This window comes from Ambystoma mexicanum, unplaced genomic scaffold, assembly GCF_040938575.1.
Source record: "Ambystoma mexicanum isolate Mex_15411 unplaced genomic scaffold, UKY_AmexF1_1 Mex_scaf46, whole genome shotgun sequence".
NCBI classification, from domain to species: Eukaryota; Metazoa; Chordata; class Amphibia; order Caudata; family Ambystomatidae; genus Ambystoma; species Ambystoma mexicanum.
Genome location: NW_027182462.1, coordinates 604,046 through 623,943, shown reverse-complemented (window position 1 = coordinate 623,943; position 19,898 = coordinate 604,046). Strand labels below are relative to the sequence as shown.

At 43.6% G+C, this 19,898-nt stretch overlaps 19 non-coding genes across 19 annotated transcripts; 14 read left to right on the top strand and 5 right to left on the bottom strand.

The window, feature by feature from the left end:
• Window positions 1-374: 374 nt before the first annotated feature.
• Window positions 375-446, top strand: TRNAT-CGU (transfer RNA threonine (anticodon CGU)). Its single transcript has one exon. It is a non-coding gene; the product is annotated as a tRNA-Thr (tRNA).
• Window positions 447-1,945: 1,499 nt separating this feature from the next.
• Window positions 1,946-2,040, bottom strand: TRNAI-UAU (transfer RNA isoleucine (anticodon UAU)). The gene is made up of 2 exons: window positions 2,003-2,040; window positions 1,946-1,981 (listed from the first exon to the last, which is right to left on the bottom strand). It is a non-coding gene; the product is annotated as a tRNA-Ile (tRNA).
• Window positions 2,041-3,062: 1,022 nt separating this feature from the next.
• Window positions 3,063-3,134, top strand: TRNAT-UGU (transfer RNA threonine (anticodon UGU)). The gene has a single exon. It is a non-coding gene; the product is annotated as a tRNA-Thr (tRNA).
• Window positions 3,135-3,821: 687 nt separating this feature from the next.
• On the top strand, window positions 3,822-3,903 carry TRNAS-GCU (transfer RNA serine (anticodon GCU)). The gene has a single exon. It is a non-coding gene; the product is annotated as a tRNA-Ser (tRNA).
• A 546-nt stretch (window positions 3,904-4,449) lies between these two features.
• On the top strand, window positions 4,450-4,521 carry TRNAT-CGU (transfer RNA threonine (anticodon CGU)). Its single transcript has one exon. It is a non-coding gene; the product is annotated as a tRNA-Thr (tRNA).
• Window positions 4,522-6,009: 1,488 nt separating this feature from the next.
• TRNAI-UAU (transfer RNA isoleucine (anticodon UAU)) lies at window positions 6,010-6,104 on the bottom strand. The gene is made up of 2 exons: window positions 6,067-6,104; window positions 6,010-6,045 (listed from the first exon to the last, which is right to left on the bottom strand). It is a non-coding gene; the product is annotated as a tRNA-Ile (tRNA).
• A 1,022-nt stretch (window positions 6,105-7,126) lies between these two features.
• Window positions 7,127-7,198, top strand: TRNAT-UGU (transfer RNA threonine (anticodon UGU)). Its single transcript has one exon. It is a non-coding gene; the product is annotated as a tRNA-Thr (tRNA).
• Window positions 7,199-7,885: 687 nt separating this feature from the next.
• TRNAS-GCU (transfer RNA serine (anticodon GCU)) lies at window positions 7,886-7,967 on the top strand. Its single transcript has one exon. It is a non-coding gene; the product is annotated as a tRNA-Ser (tRNA).
• Window positions 7,968-8,513: 546 nt separating this feature from the next.
• TRNAT-CGU (transfer RNA threonine (anticodon CGU)) lies at window positions 8,514-8,585 on the top strand. The gene has a single exon. It is a non-coding gene; the product is annotated as a tRNA-Thr (tRNA).
• Window positions 8,586-10,073: 1,488 nt separating this feature from the next.
• TRNAI-UAU (transfer RNA isoleucine (anticodon UAU)) lies at window positions 10,074-10,168 on the bottom strand. The gene is made up of 2 exons: window positions 10,131-10,168; window positions 10,074-10,109 (listed from the first exon to the last, which is right to left on the bottom strand). It is a non-coding gene; the product is annotated as a tRNA-Ile (tRNA).
• A 1,022-nt stretch (window positions 10,169-11,190) lies between these two features.
• TRNAT-UGU (transfer RNA threonine (anticodon UGU)) lies at window positions 11,191-11,262 on the top strand. Its single transcript has one exon. It is a non-coding gene; the product is annotated as a tRNA-Thr (tRNA).
• Window positions 11,263-11,949: 687 nt separating this feature from the next.
• TRNAS-GCU (transfer RNA serine (anticodon GCU)) lies at window positions 11,950-12,031 on the top strand. Its single transcript has one exon. It is a non-coding gene; the product is annotated as a tRNA-Ser (tRNA).
• Window positions 12,032-12,577: 546 nt separating this feature from the next.
• On the top strand, window positions 12,578-12,649 carry TRNAT-CGU (transfer RNA threonine (anticodon CGU)). Its single transcript has one exon. It is a non-coding gene; the product is annotated as a tRNA-Thr (tRNA).
• Window positions 12,650-14,148: 1,499 nt separating this feature from the next.
• On the bottom strand, window positions 14,149-14,243 carry TRNAI-UAU (transfer RNA isoleucine (anticodon UAU)). The gene is made up of 2 exons: window positions 14,206-14,243; window positions 14,149-14,184 (listed from the first exon to the last, which is right to left on the bottom strand). It is a non-coding gene; the product is annotated as a tRNA-Ile (tRNA).
• Window positions 14,244-15,265: 1,022 nt separating this feature from the next.
• TRNAT-UGU (transfer RNA threonine (anticodon UGU)) lies at window positions 15,266-15,337 on the top strand. Its single transcript has one exon. It is a non-coding gene; the product is annotated as a tRNA-Thr (tRNA).
• A 687-nt stretch (window positions 15,338-16,024) lies between these two features.
• TRNAS-GCU (transfer RNA serine (anticodon GCU)) lies at window positions 16,025-16,106 on the top strand. Its single transcript has one exon. It is a non-coding gene; the product is annotated as a tRNA-Ser (tRNA).
• A 546-nt stretch (window positions 16,107-16,652) lies between these two features.
• On the top strand, window positions 16,653-16,724 carry TRNAT-CGU (transfer RNA threonine (anticodon CGU)). The gene has a single exon. It is a non-coding gene; the product is annotated as a tRNA-Thr (tRNA).
• A 1,488-nt stretch (window positions 16,725-18,212) lies between these two features.
• Window positions 18,213-18,307, bottom strand: TRNAI-UAU (transfer RNA isoleucine (anticodon UAU)). The gene is made up of 2 exons: window positions 18,270-18,307; window positions 18,213-18,248 (listed from the first exon to the last, which is right to left on the bottom strand). It is a non-coding gene; the product is annotated as a tRNA-Ile (tRNA).
• Window positions 18,308-19,329: 1,022 nt separating this feature from the next.
• On the top strand, window positions 19,330-19,401 carry TRNAT-UGU (transfer RNA threonine (anticodon UGU)). Its single transcript has one exon. It is a non-coding gene; the product is annotated as a tRNA-Thr (tRNA).
• Window positions 19,402-19,898: the final 497 nt, after the last annotated feature.

Below are 19,898 nucleotides of genomic sequence, written 5' to 3'. Positions count from 1 at the left end.
TATAGGAGCCAAAATCAGCGCAGTTAGTAAACTCCCAAGCTTACATCCCAAATTCTTTTTTCTTTTAGTTGTCTGCCTTTTACATGTTCCTTTTGCCATCATTCTGACCTGCTATCTAAACTCATGAACCTGTTCAGCATCCTACTCAATACATACATACCCGTAAAAGTACATACTCAAACGCATACCGACAATGTATCACCAACATAAGCACACACGCTTTCGCAAATCAGATGTATGATGACGTACTGAACACATGCAGAGATATACAGCCATTTTTACACAACCAGAAATTCATATACCTGGAGATCTACCTAGGTAAAACCCATGGTTTCTTTGCACTTTCTGTTGTTGGCTGTGAGCAAGCAGCAGGTGGCCTTGTAGCTCAGTGGCAGAGCACTGGTCTCGTAAACCAGGGGTCATGAGTTCAAACCTCATCAGGGCCTCGGGCGGATTATTTTCAAAAAGCACGGGGAAGAGAAGCCAGAGTTGCACCATCTACAGAGAACCTTTTATGACGGGATGCATCCTCATAATTGAAGTCTTCCACAGAAGAAGTGAAATAGAGTTCGAGAGGAAGGCCTAATGTTTTCAGGCAAAGACTGACAAAAACCTTGCAATGTCGCATGTAGCTGCTTTGGTGAAAAGACTGTTCAAGTACACAATGCAACGGAGGGGTGTTCCCCATCTCCATACAATCATCTCTTTGATAATGTAAACGTGCCAGGCGTGTTGAAAGACAAAGACAGACACAACCGCACATACCAGTTGAAGAAAGACAGCCAGCAAACACATTTGTATAGAGGTAAGCAAGCCTCAATTAGAGATGTGAGTCCCTCCGTTTCTGCGGGAGTCCACAAGTTTAATAAAAAATGAACACATATCTTTCATGTTCTAATGATTACCAATCTTTCTGATTAGCTCTGCATAGCTCCAATGGCTATGTGTGTGTGTGTGTGTGTATGTGCCCGTGTGTGTAGGGGAAGGGGTCGGTAGATGTGTTCACGCAGAGCAAGTTGCATACATCGCCAACAGCCATTCTCTCCTGCTCCTGTGCATCCAGTTCGGAAGCGAACCCACCCAATTGTTCTATATGTCTGCTACCCTGACCGCATTCACACATCATTGGCTATTAGTATGCAGCTTGTGGGCGCTGTCAATGGGATATAAGCACCATTCCCCATGTCTGCAATAGCTAGACCAGATTCTGAGGTATGATGAGCAGGGGTCCAGGCACTTCGCCTGACGAACGCCTGACAAACGCTGGGCTTAGCCCTGCCGGGCCTAGCCCTGAGGGGCCTAACTGGGCATGGCCCTGTGTAAGGTAGGGTGAGCAGGGGACCACTTGCAACTAACCTTCGGCACCAATCAGGCATGGAGAGGTCTGTGCAAATGCCCAGCCCTTTAGCAATCTCGATCTGCAAAACCTTCAACTCCTAATTCTCATGGCTCCCAGAAGCCCTAGCCCATATGCAAATGAGGCGAGTTCCTATCAGCATCCTTGTTCTGCTTGATTTTATCAAAGTGACTGCCTGATTAGTGAAAGGGTATTTATTCTCAGAGGTTTGCTTCAAAGGCGATAATGCAGTAAATAGACAACATTATTCTTTGTAAGTTGATATTGTCTCCTGGATCCTACTCCAGTAACCCTTTTTCTACCTTTACAAATGTCTTCCGTAAGTGGTGCTCAGCAGAAAATGGAGTATAATAACAGTTGACATTTTTTATTTTCTGTTCTATTTTCAAAAACCCTCCGTAGCTGTATTTAAAGCGCAAACACCCCATAAATAACTTGCAATGAGTATTCCATGTCTAAAAGGCAGAGGAGCTGTCATACAACATTAACTGACAATCAAGGAAACCTTGAGGTGAACCAAAAAATGTCCAGAACATTTATTGGTTCAATAATTCAGTTTTGAGGTGAATTAGTAAAAAGTTCCAAAGTTGCTCCAGGTGAGGCTTGAACTCACAACCTCGGCATTGCTCACTGCATGTACTGCTGTATAAGTACCGCGCGCTAACCGATTGCGCCACTGGAGCTGCTGTGTTTTGGTTTTTGACATGAAACTACACCCACAAACACACACACAAGTGTACAAAAGCACCCACAAGCTCTGGCATTGTCTTTTTAGCTGACACCAAATTATGGGTGCCTTGTAGTGCCCATATTGTGCCACTGGAGCTTACCTTTTAGCCTGATATACACTTTGCCACTGATGTTCAGCCAATGGTGCAGTCAAATGTCCCTTCTACATTTTTGTCATGCTGCAGGCAGTGCCACTGGAGCCAGCATGATGCTCTTCCTCATATTCAACACGTGTCAATTGAAACACCTCCCAATGTCATCTTGGCGATGCCTATAAACACCCCAGGACTTTGATGAATTTTTCTCAACAGCAAGTGAGGCAGTTTTCCTGCAAACGGCTGGATGTACCTCAACAAGGAACGCATTGTGGTTCTATTTTGAAGATGTTTGTGTTATTACCTGTAAAGACTTGAATGCCTAACATAATCCCTGTAGACGAGGTGGCCGAGTGGTTAAGGCGATGGACTGCTAATCTGCTGTACACGCGTGGTTTCGAATCCCACCTTTGTCGATTTTAACTTTTGAAATCTTTTTTAAACATCTGCATTGCTCTAAGCACCATTGCCATTGGCTTTCAAAGAACATACAGACAAAAGTGAAAATATGCATGTTAGTTGATTAAGAAGGACACAAACAAGGTTGTCGTGTTACTGGCAGGAATGCAATCTGCTGTGCTTGACTACCCTTTGAGCCAGAATCCGGATAGAAATTTAAAAAAGCAAAGGTAATATCCATATTGTCTCTCTGCTGCCATGTACATGTTTTTTTCAACTTTCACGCATCACATCTCCTCATTAGTCACCCTAAAATTGCACGGAATACGCACAAATTAGCTGCTCCTCAAAAAATCGGCCAGAAAAAAACAGGTCAAATCACAATCATATACATACATTCTCACACACCCTTCAAATATGTCTACCCAGTAAACATCATGTTGTGTGCTCGTTGTGTTGCTGTTATGCGTCGTAACCTGAGGGGCTCTGTAGCTCAGTGGCAGAGCACTGGTCTTGTAAACCAGGGGTCGTGAGTTCGATCCTCATCAGGGCCTCCAAATGGTAATTTTCTTGAACATTGTTGAATAGGAACTGATATTGCACATTGTACCTGTGCAACCTTTTACCAATGGATTCGGGCCTATAACAAAGCCACAAGCGCAAGGTGTCTGAATAGTCTGTGGGGAAGGTCGGCTTTCTGGACCTAATTTCTTCAAGAAAAAGACCTTGATAATTTTGTGATGACAGATGCAGATGATCACGGTGAAGCCCTTACTCTATTGAACAGTACAGCGGTTCTGGGTTGCACGCCTTTCTCTATTTTCAGGGACGTTGATGTGGCAAAATTTAATTGGAAAAGGGTTATTGCCATCACTCACTATTTAAATTCAATGACATCACAGGAAGCAGCAGCATCTGAACTTTGATCTTGGCTGGAAACGTTGAATGATGCCAAACACTGGGAAACTGGAGCTTGCGTTATGCTGGTTTTACTACTAATGGTGTGCCATACGGAAGCTCAAGCACCTTCCTCTGGATTAGTGTTGTGAACCCTCCAGGAGCTCTTGTTATATTTTTCTGAACTTCAACTTGATGTGTTTATCTATCAATGGCCGGGTAAGGAAGAACGAGTCAACGATCTTGTTTCTATTATGACAAACATGATCTATTTTTCACTGACTTTGCACCACCATTGTTTTATCTCTTCTTTAAGCATGGGATTCGAGCACCGTTCCCAAACAGACGAGGTGGCCGAGTGGTTAAGGCGATGGACTGCTAATCCATTGTGCTCTGCACGCGTGGGTTCGAATCCCACCTTCGTCGTATTTTTTCTTTATAGTCTGCATTTAAACATAGACCAAAGTCTTTCAACCTCCCTGTGAAAGACAGGAATGAGTACAGATATGGAAATAGAGATGTAAAAATAAGTTCATTGGTGCAGGCGGAGAATGAAATTAGTCAAAGACTTTCCTCGTAGGTTTCCATTCTTTACTATTATAGGAGCCAAAATCAGCGCAGTTAGTAAACTCCCAAGCTTACATCCCAAATTCTTTTTTCTTTTAGTTGTCTGCCTTTTACATGTTCCTTTTGCCATCATTCTGACCTGCTATCTAAACTCATGAACCTGTTCAGCATCCTACTCAATACATACATACCCGTAAAAGTACATACTCAAACGCATACCGACAATGTATCACCAACATAAGCACACACGCTTTCGCAAATCAGATGTATGATGACGTACTGAACACATGCAGAGATATACAGCCATTTTTACACAACCAGAAATTCATATACCTGGAGATCTACCTAGGTAAAAACCATGGTTTCTTTGCACTTTCTGTTGTTGGCTGTGAGCAAGCAGCAGGTGGCCTTGTAGCTCAGTGGCAGAGCACTGGTCTCGTAAACCAGGGGTCATGAGTTCAAACCTCATCAGGGCCTCGGGCGGATTATTTTCAAAAAGCACGGGGAAGAGAAGCCAGAGTTGCACCATCTACAGAGAACCTTTTATGACGGGATGCATCCTCATAATTGAAGTCTTCCACAGAAGGAGTGAAATAGAGTTCGAGAGGAAGGCCTAATGTTTTCAGGCAAAGACTGACAAAAACCTTGCAATGTCGCATGTAGCTGCTTTGGTGAAAAGACTGTTCAAGTTCACAATGCAACGGAGGGGTGTTCCCCATCTCCATACAATCATCTCTTTGATAATGTAAACGTGCCAGGCGTGTTGAAAGACAAAGACAGACACAACCGCACATACCAGTTGAAGAAAGACAGCCAGCAAACACATTTGTATAGAGGTAAGCAAGCCTCAATTAGAGATGTGAGTCCCTCCGTTTCTGCGGGAGTCCACAAGTTTAATAAAAAATGAACACATATCTTTCATGTTCTAATGATTACCAATCTTTCTGATTAGCTCTGCATAGCTCCAATGGCTATGTGTGTGTGTGTGTGTGTATGTGCCCGTGTGTGTAGGGGAAGGGGTCGGTAGATGTGTTCACGCAGAGCAAGTTGCATACATCGCCAACAGCCATTCTCTCCTGCTCCTGTGCATCCAGTTCGGAAGCGAACCCACCCAATTGTTCTATATGTCTGCTACCCTGACCGCATTCACACATCATTGGCTATTAGTATGCAGCTTGTGGGCGCTGTCAATGGGATATAAGCACCATTCCCCATGTCTGCAATAGCTAGACCAGATTCTGAGGTATGATGAGCAGGGGTCCAGGCACTTCGCCTGACGAACGCCGGGCTTAGCCCTGCCGGGCCTAGCCCTGAGGGGCCTAACTGGGCATGGCCCTGTGTAAGGTAGGGTGAGCAGGGGACCACTTGCAACTAACCTTCGGCACCAATCAGGCATGGAGAGGTCTGTGCAAATGCCCAGCCCTTTAGCAATCTCGATCTGCAAAACCTTCAACTCCTAATTCTCATGGCTCCCAGAAGCCCTAGCCCATATGCAAATGAGGCGAGTTCCTATCAGCATCCTTGTTCTGCTTGATTTTATCAAAGTGACTGCCTGATTAGTGAAAGGGTATTTATTCTCAGAGGTTTGCTTCAAAGGCGATAATGCAGTAAATAGACAACATTATTCTTTGTAAGTTGATATTGTCTCCTGGATCCTACTCCAGTAACCCTTTTTCTACCTTTACAAATGTCTTCCGTAAGTGGTGCTCAGCAGAAAATGGAGTATAATAACAGTTGACATTTTTTATTTTCTGTTCTATTTTCAAAAACCCTCCGTAGCTGTATTTAAAGCGCAAACACCCCATAAATAACTTGCAATGAGTATTCCATGTCTAAAAGGCAGAGGAGCTGTCATACAACATTAACTGACAATCAAGGAAACCTTGAGGTGAACCAAAAAATGTCCAGAACATTTATTGGTTCAATAATTCAGTTTTGAGGTGAATTAGTAAAAAGTTCCAAAGTTGCTCCAGGTGAGGCTTGAACTCACAACCTCGGCATTGCTCACTGCATGTACTGCTGTATAAGTACCGCGCGCTAACCGATTGCGCCACTGGAGCTGCTGTGTTTTGGTTTTCGACATGAAACTACACCCACAAACACACACACAAGTGTACAAAAGCACCCACAAGCTCTGGCATTGTCTTTTTAGCTGACACCAAATTATGGGTGCCTTGTAGTGCCCATATTGTGCCACTGGAGCTTACCTTTTAGCCTGATATACACTTTGCCACTGATGTTCAGCCAATGGTGCAGTCAAATGTCCCTTCTACATTTTTGTCATGCTGCAGGCAGTGCCACTGGAGCCAGCATGATGCTCTTCCTCATATTCAACACGTGTCAATTGAAACACCTCCCAATGTCATCTTGGCGATGCCTATAAACACCCCAGGACTTTGATGAATTTTTCTCAACAGCAAGTGAGGCAGTTTTCCTGCAAACGGCTGGATGTACCTCAACAAGGAACGCATTGTGGTTCTATTTTGAAGATGTTTGTGTTATTACCTGTAAAGACTTGAATGCCTAACATAATCCCTGTAGACGAGGTGGCCGAGTGGTTAAGGCGATGGACTGCTAATCTGCTGTACACGCGTGGTTTCGAATCCCACCTTTGTCGATTTTAACTTTTGAAATCTTTTTTAAACATCTGCATTGCTCTAAGCACCATTGCCATTGGCTTTCAAAGAACATACAGACAAAAGTGAAAATATGCATGTTAGTTGATTAAGAAGGACACAAACAAGGTTGTCGTGTTACTGGCAGGAATGCAATCTGCTGTGCTTGACTACCCTTTGAGCCAGAATCCGGATAGAAATTTAAAAAAGCAAAGGTAATATCCATATTGTCTCTCTGCTGCCATGTACATGTTTTTTTCAACTTTCACGCATCACATCTCCTCATTAGTCACCCTAAAATTGCACGGAATACGCACAAATTAGCTGCTCCTCAAAAAATCGGCCAGAAAAAAACAGGTCAAATCACAATCATATACATACATTCTCACACACCCTTCAAATATGTCTACCCAGTAAACATCATGTTGTGTGCTCGTTGTGTTGCTGTTATGCGTCGTAACCTGAGGGGCTCTGTAGCTCAGTGGCAGAGCACTGGTCTTGTAAACCAGGGGTCGTGAGTTCGATCCTCATCAGGGCCTCCAAATGGTAATTTTCTTGAACATTGTTGAATAGGAACTGATATTGCACATTGTACCTGTGCAACCTTTTACCAATGGATTCGGGCCTATAACAAAGCCACAAGCGCAAGGTGTCTGAATAGTCTGTGGGGAAGGTCGGCTTTCTGGACCTAATTTCTTCAAGAAAAAGACCTTGATAATTTTGTGATGACAGATGCAGATGATCACGGTGAAGCCCTTACTCTATTGAACAGTACAGCGGTTCTGGGTTGCACGCCTTTCTCTATTTTCAGGGACGTTGATGTGGCAAAATTTAATTGGAAAAGGGTTATTGCCATCACTCACTATTTAAATTCAATGACATCACAGGAAGCAGCAGCATCTGAACTTTGATCTTGGCTGGAAACGTTGAATGATGCCAAACACTGGGAAACTGGAGCTTGCGTTATGCTGGTTTTACTACTAATGGTGTGCCATACGGAAGCTCAAGCACCTTCCTCTGGATTAGTGTTGTGAACCCTCCAGGAGCTCTTGTTATATTTTTCTGAACTTCAACTTGATGTGTTTATCTATCAATGGCCGGGTAAGGAAGAACGAGTCAACGATCTTGTTTCTATTATGACAAACATGATCTATTTTTCACTGACTTTGCACCACCATTGTTTTATCTCTTCTTTAAGCATGGGATTCGAGCACCGTTCCCAAACAGACGAGGTGGCCGAGTGGTTAAGACGATGGACTGCTAATCCATTGTGCTCTGCACGCGTGGGTTCGAATCCCACCTTCGTCGTATTTTTTCTTTATAGTCTGCATTTAAACATAGACCAAAGTCTTTCAACCTCCCTGTGAAAGACAGGAATGAGTACAGATATGGAAATAGAGATGTAAAAATAAGTTCATTGGTGCAGGCGGAGAATGAAATTAGTCAAAGACTTTCCTCGTAGGTTTCCATTCTTTACTATTATAGGAGCCAAAATCAGCGCAGTTAGTAAACTCCCAAGCTTACATCCCAAATTCTTTTTTCTTTTAGTTGTCTGCCTTTTACATGTTCCTTTTGCCATCATTCTGACCTGCTATCTAAACTCATGAACCTGTTCAGCATCCTACTCAATACATACATACCCGTAAAAGTACATACTCAAACGCATACCGACAATGTATCACCAACATAAGCACACACGCTTTCGCAAATCAGATGTATGATGACGTACTGAACACATGCAGAGATATACAGCCATTTTTACACAACCAGAAATTCATATACCTGGAGATCTACCTAGGTAAAAACCATGGTTTCTTTGCACTTTCTGTTGTTGGCTGTGAGCAAGCAGCAGGTGGTCTTGTAGCTCAGTGGCAGAGCACTGGTCTCGTAAACCATGGGTCATGAGTTCAAACCTCATCAGGGCCTCGGGCGGATTATTTTCAAAAAGCACGGGGAAGAGAAGCCAGAGTTGCACCATCTACAGAGAACCTTTTATGACGGGATGCATCCTCATAATTGAAGTCTTCCACAGAAGGAGTGAAATAGATTTCGAGAGGAAGGCCTAATGTTTTCAGGCAAAGACTGACAAAAACCTTGCAATGTCGCATGTAGCTGCTTTGGTGAAAAGACTGTTCAAGTTCACAATGCAACGGAGGGGTGTTCCCCATCTCCATACAATCATCTCTTTGATAATGTAAACGTGCCAGGCGTGTTGAAAGACAAAGACAGACACAACCGCACATACCAGTTGAAGAAAGACAGCCAGCAAACACATTTGTATAGAGGTAAGCAAGCCTCAATTAGAGATGTGAGTCCCTCCGTTTCTGCGGGAGTCCACAAGTTTAATAAAAAATGAACACATATCTTTCATGTTCTAATGATTACCAATCTTTCTGATTAGCTCTGCATAGCTCCAATGGCTATGTGTGTGTGTGTGTGTGTATGTGCCCGTGTGTGTAGGGGAAGGGGTCGGTAGATGTGTTCACGCAGAGCAAGTTGCATACATCGCCAACAGCCATTCTCTCCTGCTCCTGTGCATCCAGTTCGGAAGCGAACCCACCCAATTGTTCTATATGTCTGCTACCCTGACCGCATTCACACATCATTGGCTATTAGTATGCAGCTTGTGGGCGCTGTCAATGGGATATAAGCACCATTCCCCATGTCTGCAATAGCTAGACCAGATTCTGAGGTATGATGAGCAGGGGTCCAGGCACTTCGCCTGACGAACGCCGGGCTTAGCCCTGCCGGGCCTAGCCCTGAGGGGCCTAACTGGGCATGGCCCTGTGTAAGGTAGGGTGAGCAGGGGACCACTTGCAACTAACCTTCGGCACCAATCAGGCATGGAGAGGTCTGTGCAAATGCCCAGCCCTTTAGCAATCTCGATCTGCAAAACCTTCAACTCCTAATTCTCATGGCTCCCAGAAGCCCTAGCCCATATGCAAATGAGGCGAGTTCCTATCAGCATCCTTGTTCTGCTTGATTTTATCAAAGTGACTGCCTGATTAGTGAAAGGGTATTTATTCTCAGAGGTTTGCTTCAAAGGCGATAATGCAGTAAATAGACAACATTATTCTTTGTAAGTTGATATTGTCTCCTGGATCCTACTCCAGTAACCCTTTTTCTACCTTTACAAATGTCTTCCGTAAGTGGTGCTCAGCAGAAAATGGAGTATAATAACAGTTGACATTTTTTATTTTCTGTTCTATTTTCAAAAACCCTCCGTAGCTGTATTTAAAGCGCAAACACCCCATAAATAACTTGCAATGAGTATTCCATGTCTAAAAGGCAGAGGAGCTGTCATACAACATTAACTGACAATCAAGGAAACCTTGAGGTGAACCAAAAAATGTCCAGAACATTTATTGGTTCAATAATTCAGTTTTGAGGTGAATTAGTAAAAAGTTCCAAAGTTGCTGCAGGTGAGGCTTGAACTCACAACCTCGGCATTGCTCACTGCATGTACTGCTGTATAAGTACCGCGCGCTAACCGATTGCGCCACTGGAGCTGCTGTGTTTTGGTTTTCGACATGAAACTACACCCACAAACACACACACAAGTGTACAAAAGCACCCACAAGCTCTGGCATTGTCTTTTTAGCTGACACCAAATTATGGGTGCCTTGTAGTGCCCATATTGTGCCACTGGAGCTTACCTTTTAGCCTGATATACACTTTGCCACTGATGTTCAGCCAATGGTGCAGTCAAATGTCCCTTCTACATTTTTGTCATGCTGCAGGCAGTGCCACTGGAGCCAGCATGATGCTCTTCCTCATATTCAACACGTGTCAATTGAAACACCTCCCAATGTCATCTTGGCGATGCCTATAAACACCCCAGGACTTTGATGAATTTTTCTCAACAGCAAGTGAGGCAGTTTTCCTGCAAACGGCTGGATGTACCTCAACAAGGAACGCATTGTGGTTCTATTTTGAAGATGTTTGTGTTATTACCTGTAAAGACTTGAATGCCTAACATAATCCCTGTAGACGAGGTGGCCGAGTGGTTAAGGCGATGGACTGCTAATCTGCTGTACACGCGTGGTTTCGAATCCCACCTTTGTCGATTTTAACTTTTGAAATCTTTTTTAAACATCTGCATTGCTCTAAGCACCATTGCCATTGGCTTTCAAAGAACATACAGACAAAAGTGAAAATATGCATGTTAGTTGATTAAGAAGGACACAAACAAGGTTGTCGTGTTACTGGCAGGAATGCAATCTGCTGTGCTTGACTACCCTTTGAGCCAGAATCCGGATAGAAATTTAAAAAAGCAAAGGTAATATCCATATTGTCTCTCTGCTGCCATGTACATGTTTTTTTCAACTTTCACGCATCACATCTCCTCATTAGTCACCCTAAAATTGCACGGAATACGCACAAATTAGCTGCTCCTCAAAAAATCGGCCAGAAAAAAACAGGTCAAATCACAATCATATACATACATTCTCACACACCCTTCAAATATGTCTACCCAGTAAACATCATGTTGTGTGCTCGTTGTGTTGCTGTTATGCGTCGTAACCTGAGGGGCTCTGTAGCTCAGTGGCAGAGCACTGGTCTTGTAAACCAGGGGTCGTGAGTTCGATCCTCATCAGGGCCTCCAAATGATAATTTTCTTGAACATTGTTGAATAGGAACTGATATTGCACATTGTACCTGTGCAACCTTTTACCAATGGATTCGGGCCTATAACAAAGCCACAAGCGCAAGGTGTCTGAATAGTCTGTGGGGAAGGTCGGCTTTCTGGACCTAATTTCTTCAAGAAAAAGACCTTGATAATTTTGTGATGACAGATGCAGATGATCACGGTGAAGCCCTTACTCTATTGAACAGTACAGCGGTTCTGGGTTGCACGCCTTTCTCTATTTTCAGGGACGTTGATGTGGCAAAATTTAATTGGAAAAGGGTTATTGCCATCACTCACTATTTAAATTCAATGACATCACAGGAAGCAGCAGCATCTGAACTTTGATCTTGGCTGGAAACGTTGAATGATGCCAAACACTGGGAAACTGGAGCTTGCGTTATGCTGGTTTTACTACTAATGGTGTGCCATACGGAAGCTCAAGCACCTTCCTCTGGATTAGTGTTGTGAACCCTCCAGGAGCTCTTGTTATATTTTTCTGAACTTCAACTTGATGTGTTTATCTATCAATGGCCGGGTAAGGAAGAACGAGTCAACGATCTTGTTTCTATTATGACAAACATGATCTATTTTTCACTGACTTTGCACCACCATTGTTTTATCTCTTCTTTAAGCATGGGATTCGAGCACCGTTCCCAAACAGACGAGGTGGCCGAGTGGTTAAGGCGATGGACTGCTAATCCATTGTGCTCTGCACGCGTGGGTTCGAATCCCACCTTCGTCGTATTTTTTCTTTATAGTCTGCATTTAAACATAGACCAAAGTCTTTCAACCTCCCTGTGAAAGACAGGAATGAGTACAGATATGGAAATAGAGATGTAAAAATAAGTTCATTGGTGCAGGCGGAGAATGAAATTAGTCAAAGACTTTCCTCGTAGGTTTCCATTCTTTACTATTATAGGAGCCAAAATCAGCGCAGTTAGTAAACTCCCAAGCTTACATCCCAAATTCTTTTTTCTTTTAGTTGTCTGCCTTTTACATGTTCCTTTTGCCATCATTCTGACCTGCTATCTAAACTCATGAACCTGTTCAGCATCCTACTCAATACATACATACCCGTAAAAGTACATACTCAAACGCATACCGACAATGTATCACCAACATAAGCACACACGCTTTCGCAAATCAGATGTATGATGACGTACTGAACACATGCAGAGATATACAGCCATTTTTACACAACCAGAAATTCATATACCTGGAGATCTACCTAGGTAAAACCCATGGTTTCTTTGCACTTTCTGTTGTTGGCTGTGAGCAAGCAGCAGGTGGCCTTGTAGCTCAGTGGCAGAGCACTGGTCTCGTAAACCAGGGGTCATGAGTTCAAACCTCATCAGGGCCTCGGGCGGATTATTTTCAAAAAGCACGGGGAAGAGAAGCCAGAGTTGCACCATCTACAGAGAACCTTTTATGACGGGATGCATCCTCATAATTGAAGTCTTCCACAGAAGGAGTGAAATAGAGTTCGAGAGGAAGGCCTAATGTTTTCAGGCAAAGACTGACAAAAACCTTGCAATGTCGCATGTAGCTGCTTTGGTGAAAAGACTGTTCAAGTACACAATGCAACGGAGGGGTGTTCCCCATCTCCATACAATCATCTCTTTGATAATGTAAACGTGCCAGGCGTGTTGAAAGACAAAGACAGACACAACCGCACATACCAGTTGAAGAAAGACAGCCAGCAAACACATTTGTATAGAGGTAAGCAAGTCTCAATTAGAGATGTGAGTCCCTCCGTTTCTGCGGGAGTCCACAAGTTTAATAAAAAATGAACACATATCTTTCATGTTCTAATGATTACCAATCTTTCTGATTAGCTCTGCATAGCTCCAATGGCTATGTGTGTGTGTGTGTGTGTATGTGCCCGTGTGTGTAGGGGAAGGGGTCGGTAGATGTGTTCACGCAGAGCAAGTTGCATACATCGCCAACAGCCATTCTCTCCTGCTCCTGTGCATCCAGTTCGGAAGCGAACCCACCCAATTGTTCTATATGTCTGCTACCCTGACCGCATTCACACATCATTGGCTATTAGTATGCAGCTTGTGGGCGCTGTCAATGGGATATAAGCACCATTCCCCATGTCTGCAATAGCTAGACCAGATTCTGAGGTATGATGAGCAGGGGTCCAGGCACTTCGCCTGACGAACGCCTGACAAACGCTGGGCTTAGCCCTGCCGGGCCTAGCCCTGAGGGGCCTAACTGGGCATGGCCCTGTGTAAGGTAGGGTGAGCAGGGGACCACTTGCAACTAACCTTCGGCACCAATCAGGCATGGAGAGGTCTGTGCAAATGCCCAGCCCTTTAGCAATCTCGATCTGCAAAACCTTCAACTCCTAATTCTCATGGCTCCCAGAAGCCCTAGCCCATATGCAAATGAGGCGAGTTCCTATCAGCATCCTTGTTCTGCTTGATTTTATCAAAGTGACTGCCTGATTAGTGAAAGGGTATTTATTCTCAGAGGTTTGCTTCAAAGGCGATAATGCAGTAAATAGACAACATTATTCTTTGTAAGTTGATATTGTCTCCTGGATCCTACTCCAGTAACCCTTTTTCTACCTTTACAAATGTCTTCCGTAAGTGGTGCTCAGCAGAAAATGGAGTATAATAACAGTTGACATTTTTTATTTTCTGTTCTATTTTCAAAAACCCTCCGTAGCTGTATTTAAAGCGCAAACACCCCATAAATAACTTGCAATGAGTATTCCATGTCTAAAAGGCAGAGGAGCTGTCATACAACATTAACTGACAATCAAGGAAACCTTGAGGTGAACCAAAAAATGTCCAGAACATTTATTGGTTCAATAATTCAGTTTTGAGGTGAATTAGTAAAAAGTTCCAAAGTTGCTCCAGGTGAGGCTTGAACTCACAACCTCGGCATTGCTCACTGCATGTACTGCTGTATAAGTACCGCGCGCTAACCGATTGCGCCACTGGAGCTGCTGTGTTTTGGTTTTTGACATGAAACTACACCCACAAACACACACACAAGTGTACAAAAGCACCCACAAGCTCTGGCATTGTCTTTTTAGCTGACACCAAATTATGGGTGCCTTGTAGTGCCCATATTGTGCCACTGGAGCTTACCTTTTAGCCTGATATACACTTTGCCACTGATGTTCAGCCAATGGTGCAGTCAAATGTCCCTTCTACATTTTTGTCATGCTGCAGGCAGTGCCACTGGAGCCAGCATGATGCTCTTCCTCATATTCAACACGTGTCAATTGAAACACCTCCCAATGTCATCTTGGCGATGCCTATAAACACCCCAGGACTTTGATGAATTTTTCTCAACAGCAAGTGAGGCAGTTTTCCTGCAAACGGCTGGATGTACCTCAACAAGGAACGCATTGTGGTTCTATTTTGAAGATGTTTGTGTTATTACCTGTAAAGACTTGAATGCCTAACATAATCCCTGTAGACGAGGTGGCCGAGTGGTTAAGGCGATGGACTGCTAATCTGCTGTACACGCGTGGTTTTGAATCCCACCTTTGTCGATTTTAACTTTTGAAATCTTTTTTAAACATCTGCATTGCTCTAAGCACCATTGCCATTGGCTTTCAAAGAACATACAGACAAAAGTGAAAATATGCATGTTAGTTGATTAAGAAGGACACAAACAAGGTTGTCGTGTTACTGGCAGGAATGCAATCTGCTGTGCTTGACTACCCTTTGAGCCAGAATCCGGATAGAAATTTAAAAAAGCAAAGGTAATATCCATATTGTCTCTCTGCTGCCATGTACATGTTTTTTTCAACTTTCACGCATCACATCTCCTCATTAGTCACCCTAAAATTGCACGGAATACGCACAAATTAGCTGCTCCTCAAAAAATCGGCCAGAAAAAAACAGGTCAAATCACAATCATATACATACATTCTCACACACCCTTCAAATATGTCTACCCAGTAAACATCATGTTGTGTGCTCGTTGTGTTGCTGTTATGCGTCGTAACCTGAGGGGCTCTGTAGCTCAGTGGCAGAGCACTGGTCTTGTAAACCAGGGGTCGTGAGTTCGATCCTCATCAGGGCCTCCAAATGGTAATTTTCTTGAACATTGTTGAATAGGAACTGATATTGCACATTGTACCTGTGCAACCTTTTACCAATGGATTCGGGCCTATAACAAAGCCACAAGCGCAAGGTGTCTGAATAGTCTGTGGGGAAGGTCGGCTTTCTGGACCTAATTTCTTCAAGAAAAAGACCTTGATAATTTTGTGATGACAGATGCAGATGATCACGGTGAAGCCCTTACTCTATTGAACAGTACAGCGGTTCTGGGTTGCACGCCTTTCTCTATTTTCAGGGACGTTGATGTGGCAAAATTTAATTGGAAAAGGGTTATTGCCATCACTCACTATTTAAATTCAATGACATCACAGGAAGCAGCAGCATCTGAACTTTGATCTTGGCTGGAAACGTTGAATGATGCCAAACACTGGGAAACTGGAGCTTGCGTTATGCTGGTTTTACTACTAATGGTGTGCCATACGGAAGCTCAAGCACCTTCCTCTGGATTAGTGTTGTGAACCCTCCAGGAGCTCTTGTTATATTTTTCTGAACTTCAACTTGATGTGTTTATCTATCAATGGCCGGGTAAGGAAGAACGAGTCAACGATCTTGTTTCTATTATGACAAACATGATCTATTTTTCACTGACTTTGCACCACCATTGTTTTATCTCTTCTTTAAGCATGGGATTCGAGCACCGTTCCCAAACAGACGAGGTGGCCGAGTGGTTAAGGCGATGGACTGCTAATCCATTGTGCTCTGCACGCGTGGGTTCGAATCCCACCTTCGTCGTATTTTTTCTTTATAGTCTGCATTTAAACATAGACCAAAGTCTTTCAACCTCCCTGTGAAAGACAGGAATGAGTACAGATATGGAAATAGAGATGTAAAAATAAGTTCATTGGTGCAGGCGGAGAATGAAATTAGTCAAAGACTTTCCTCGTAGGTTTCCATTCTTTACTATTATAGGAGCCAAAATCAGCGCAGTTAGTAAACTCCCAAGCTTACATCCCAAATTCTTTTTTCTTTTAGTTGTCTGCCTTTTACATGTTCCTTTTGCCATCATTCTGACCTGCTATCTAAACTCATGAACCTGTTCAGCATCCTACTCAATACATACATACCCGTAAAAGTACATACTCAAACGCATACCGACAATGTATCACCAACATAAGCACACACGCTTTCGCAAATCAGATGTATGATGACGTACTGAACACATGCAGAGATATACAGCCATTTTTACACAACCAGAAATTCATATACCTGGAGATCTACCTAGGTAAAAACCATGGTTTCTTTGCACTTTCTGTTGTTGGCTGTGAGCAAGCAGCAGGTGGCCTTGTAGCTCAGTGGCAGAGCACTGGTCTCGTAAACCAGGGGTCATGAGTTCAAACCTCATCAGGGCCTCGGGCGGATTATTTTCAAAAAGCACGGGGAAGAGAAGCCAGAGTTGCACCATCTACAGAGAACCTTTTATGACGGGATGCATCCTCATAATTGAAGTCTTCCACAGAAGGAGTGAAATAGAGTTCGAGAGGAAGGCCTAATGTTTTCAGGCAAAGACTGACAAAAACCTTGCAATGTCGCATGTAGCTGCTTTGGTGAAAAGACTGTTCAAGTTCACAATGCAACGGAGGGGTGTTCCCCATCTCCATACAATCATCTCTTTGATAATGTAAACGTGCCAGGCGTGTTGAAAGACAAAGACAGACACAACCGCACATACCAGTTGAAGAAAGACAGCCAGCAAACACATTTGTATAGAGGTAAGCAAGCCTCAATTAGAGATGTGAGTCCCTCCGTTTCTGCGGGAGTCCACAAGTTTAATAAAAAATGAACACATATCTTTCATGTTCTAATGATTACCAATCTTTCTGATTAGCTCTGCATAGCTCCAATGGCTATGTGTGTGTGTGTGTGTGTATGTGCCCGTGTGTGTAGGGGAAGGGGTCGGTAGATGTGTTCACGCAGAGCAAGTTGCATACATCGCCAACAGCCATTCTCTCCTGCTCCTGTGCATCCAGTTCGGAAGCGAACCCACCCAATTGTTCTATATGTCTGCTACCCTGACCGCATTCACACATCATTGGCTATTAGTATGCAGCTTGTGGGCGCTGTCAATGGGATATAAGCACCATTCCCCATGTCTGCAATAGCTAGACCAGATTCTGAGGTATGATGAGCAGGGGTCCAGGCACTTCGCCTGACGAACGCCGGGCTTAGCCCTGCCGGGCCTAGCCCTGAGGGGCCTAACTGGGCATGGCCCTGTGTAAGGTAGGGTGAGCAGGGGACCACTTGCAACTAACCTTCGGCACCAATCAGGCATGGAGAGGTCTGTGCAAATGCCCAGCCCTTTAGCAATCTCGATCTGCAAAACCTTCAACTCCTAATTCTCATGGCTCCCAGAAGCCCTAGCCCATATGCAAATGAGGCGAGTTCCTATCAGCATCCTTGTTCTGCTTGATTTTATCAAAGTGACTGCCTGATTAGTGAAAGGGTATTTATTCTCAGAGGTTTGCTTCAAAGGCGATAATGCAGTAAATAGACAACATTATTCTTTGTAAGTTGATATTGTCTCCTGGATCCTACTCCAGTAACCCTTTTTCTACCTTTACAAATGTCTTCCGTAAGTGGTGCTCAGCAGAAAATGGAGTATAATAACAGTTGACATTTTTTATTTTCTGTTCTATTTTCAAAAACCCTCCGTAGCTGTATTTAAAGCGCAAACACCCCATAAATAACTTGCAATGAGTATTCCATGTCTAAAAGGCAGAGGAGCTGTCATACAACATTAACTGACAATCAAGGAAACCTTGAGGTGAACCAAAAAATGTCCAGAACATTTATTGGTTCAATAATTCAGTTTTGAGGTGAATTAGTAAAAAGTTCCAAAGTTGCTCCAGGTGAGGCTTGAACTCACAACCTCGGCATTGCTCACTGCATGTACTGCTGTATAAGTACCGCGCGCTAACCGATTGCGCCACTGGAGCTGCTGTGTTTTGGTTTTCGACATGAAACTACACCCACAAACACACACACAAGTGTACAAAAGCACCCACAAGCTCTGGCATTGTCTTTTTAGCTGACACCAAATTATGGGTGCCTTGTAGTGCCCATATTGTGCCACTGGAGCTTACCTTTTAGCCTGATATACACTTTGCCACTGATGTTCAGCCAATGGTGCAGTCAAATGTCCCTTCTACATTTTTGTCATGCTGCAGGCAGTGCCACTGGAGCCAGCATGATGCTCTTCCTCATATTCAACACGTGTCAATTGAAACACCTCCCAATGTCATCTTGGCGATGCCTATAAACACCCCAGGACTTTGATGAATTTTTCTCAACAGCAAGTGAGGCAGTTTTCCTGCAAACGGCTGGATGTACCTCAACAAGGAACGCATTGTGGTTCTATTTTGAAGATGTTTGTGTTATTACCTGTAAAGACTTGAATGCCTAACATAATCCCTGTAGACGAGGTGGCCGAGTGGTTAAGCCGATGGACTGCTAATCTGCTGTACACGCGTGGTTTCGAATCCCACCTTTGTCGATTTTAACTTTTGAAATCTTTTTTAAACATCTGCATTGCTCTAAGCACCATTGCCATTGGCTTTCAAAGAACATACAGACAAAAGTGAAAATATGCATGTTAGTTGATTAAGAAGGACACAAACAAGGTTGTCGTGTTACTGGCAGGAATGCAATCTGCTGTGCTTGACTACCCTTTGAGCCAGAATCCGGATAGAAATTTAAAAAAGCAAAGGTAATATCCATATTGTCTCTCTGCTGCCATGTACATGTTTTTTTCAACTTTCACGCATCACATCTCCTCATTAGTCACCCTAAAATTGCACGGAATACGCACAAATTAGCTGCTCCTCAAAAAATCGGCCAGAAAAAAACAGGTCAAATCACAATCATATACATACATTCTCACACACCCTTCAAATATGTCTACCCAGTAAACATCATGTTGTGTGCTCGTTGTGTTGCTGTTATGCGTCGTAACCTGAGGGGCTCTGTAGCTCAGTGGCAGGGCACTGGTCTTGTAAACCAGGGGTCGTGAGTTCGATCCTCATCAGGGCCTCCAAATGGTAATTTTCTTGAACATTGTTGAATAGGAACTGATATTGCACATTGTACCTGTGCAACCTTTTACCAATGGATTCGGGCCTATAACAAAGCCACAAGCGCAAGGTGTCTGAATAGTCTGTGGGGAAGGTCGGCTTTCTGGACCTAATTTCTTCAAGAAAAAGACCTTGATAATTTTGTGATGACAGATGCAGATGATCACGGTGAAGCCCTTACTCTATTGAACAGTACAGCGGTTCTGGGTTGCACGCCTTTCTCTATTTTCAGGGACGTTGATGTGGCAAAATTTAATTGGAAAAGGGTTATTGCCATCACTCACTATTTAAATTCAATGACATCACAGGAAGCAGCAGCATCTGAACTTTGATCTTGGCTGGAAACGTTGAATGATGCCAAACACTGGGAAACTGGAGCTTGCGTTATGCTGGTTTTACTACTAATGGTGTGCCATACGGAAGCTCAAGCACCTTCCTCTGGATTAGTGTTGTGAAC